The sequence below is a fragment of the Natrix helvetica genome (genome assembly GCF_964273705.1).
Source record: "Natrix helvetica genome assembly, chromosome: 7".
In the NCBI taxonomy this organism is placed as follows: domain Eukaryota; kingdom Metazoa; phylum Chordata; class Lepidosauria; order Squamata; family Natricidae; genus Natrix; species Natrix helvetica.
In genome coordinates, this window is record NC_138558.1 from 75,151,022 (window position 1) to 75,153,521 (window position 2,500).

The 2,500-nt window shown below is 46.4% G+C and overlaps 1 protein-coding gene across 2 annotated transcripts in view; it reads right to left on the reverse strand.

Annotated features, from left to right (window-relative positions):
• Positions 1-2,500, reverse strand: part of CRMP1 (collapsin response mediator protein 1) — a 38,581-nt gene that overhangs the window by 23,229 nt on the left and 12,852 nt on the right. The window lies entirely within an intron of this gene.

Consider the following 2,500-nt stretch of genomic DNA (forward strand, 5'->3'; position numbering starts at 1 on the left):
AATTCCCCAGTCATGCTGTCTTAAGAATTCTGGGAGCTGAAGTCCACAGATCTTGAAGTTCCTACGGTTGGACATTCTTGTTCTAGGACAGGGGAGGAAAACGATGGCCCTTTTATGACTCGTGGACTTCAACTCCCAGAATTCCCCAGTCAGCCATGCTGTCTTAGGAATTCTGGGAGTTGAAGTCCATGGATCTTAAAGTTCCTAAGTTGGAGAACCTTGCTCTAAGACAGGAGTGATGAAAAAAATGACCGCTTTATGACTTGTGGACTTCAACTCCCAGAATTCCCCAGTCAGCCATGCTGCCTCAGGAATTCTGGGAGCTGAAGTCCACAAGTCATAAAGGGGCCATCGTTCCCCACCTCTGCTAAGAAAATTCTAGAAAGATCTAAATTGGGCCCCAAGCTGACTCAAACTAGGCTATGAACCAGAGAAGACTAGCGGGCTTCATCTGATAAAAACGCTGAAGGCTTGCGTAAAAGATCAGCCCTGGCAAAACAACCCACAACAATCACACGCTTTTTAGTCCCGTTGCCTCCCTCGATGCTCGGCCTGGTTCTTTGTGTAAAAAGAATTCCTGACAGCCCTCATTATCGTCTGTAATCCGTCAGTCTTGCCATAAATTCTGACTCAGTTCCTCCAAGCTGGAGGCTCCGAAGCAGAGAATGCCTTTCAAAGCATCCTCAGGGGATGTGGTTCTTTCATGCGCAGTCAGGCAGGGAGCTGAGTTTGACCCAAATAAGGCTTTCAGCATCCAACTGAAGTAGACCTTCCATTAGCCATGATGGTTTGGAGGTTGGTTGGTTTCGGAGCCTTCAAGTCATTGTCGACTGCTGTCGTGGCCCGCCAGCGGAGCTGGCAACAGATTCAGATAGTTCAGCTGAACCGGTAGTGGTTTGGCGGCCTAGGTCGCTAGAAGCAGCAGCAACTAATGCCCCCTGAACCGGATCTCCTACGGTGGCGCCATCTTGATTTTTGGTTCTGTGTATGCGCAGAAAAATTTCTGTGGGCACCAAGCCGGCAGTAATTCTGGCAGCAACTCACCCCTGACCTACCTACCCAAAAAGACAATTCTCACGCCTGCCCAAAATTCACCATAGCTACCACCTTCTATTATTCCTCAGGCATTGTTGGTCTCACAGTCAACCATAGGTTTATGATCTAAGCCCCAGAGCTCACTGTAACAGCATTGCCAAAAAGGCATTAAGAGTTTGTTAACCTAATTCTGTGAAGCTTCTTCTCCGCTAACACTTGTACTGCAAACTGGGGCATACAAAACCTTTGCCAGACCAATTCTCGAATACAGCTCGTCTGCCTGGAATCTGTATATTGGACATTAATACAATTGAAGAGTGTCCAGAGGTATTTCACGAGAAGAGTCCTCCACTCCTCTACTCACAACAGAATCCCTTATTCCACCAGGCTTGAAATTTGGGCCTTGGACAACCTACAACTACGCCAACTAAGGTCTGACTTAATTGTAGTACACAAAATTGTCTACTACAACATCCTACCTATCAACGACTTCAGCTTCAACCTCAATAACACACGGGCAAACAATCGATACAAACTCAAAGTAAACCGCTCCAAACTCGATTGCAGAAAATACGACTTCAGCAACAGAGTGGTCAACGCCTGGAATGTTCTACCTGACTCCGTTGTTACATCCTCAAACCCCCACAACCTCAAACTGTCTGCTGTGGACCTCACCCCATTCCTAAGAGGTCCTTAAAGCGGGCGTGCATAAGCGTACCAGTGTGCCTACTGTCTCTGTCCCACTGTCCCCATTAATTTGTACTCATTTCCTTTGTTCATGTCCATGTTCATACTTACACCTGCTATCTTGTCCATGTTTGACAAACCAAATAAATAAATAAAAAAGTTTGCCTATCAATTCCTTTCCAAGAGTGTGGGATAGGTAGATGTGGATGTTGGGTGGTGTTAGGTGTATCCTCACAGGATGTAAGCTGTTCCAAGCCAAGCTGCCTTTTACAATTGACTGATGCTGAACACTGATTTTGAATGTGTCAGCCCAGATGGTGCTCAAGAGCCTCACAGTCTTGGACTGGTTAAAAACTTCACAGTTCTACCCTAAAGAAAGACGCAAGAGCTGTGAAGGTAACATCTGAACATATAGGTAGTTCCGAGTAAGTGGGAATTTATTTTACTTTTTGCTGCAAAAGTCAGAATATTCAGGTCTGATAAGTTCAGGATTTCCATGTATCTAAGGGCTAAGATGCTGAGCTTGTCAATCAGAAAGGTCGGCAGTTCGGCGGTTCGAATCCCTAGTGCCACGTAACAGAGTGAGCTCCCGTTACTTGTCCCAGCTTCTGCCAACCTAGCAGTTCAAAAGCACATAAAAAATGCAAGTAGAAAAATAGGAGCCACCTTTGGTGGGAAGGAAACAGCCTTCCGTGCGCCTTCAGTTTTGAGTCATGCCGGCCACATGACCATGGAGACGTCTTCGGACAGCGCTGGCTCTTCGGCTTTGAAACAGAGA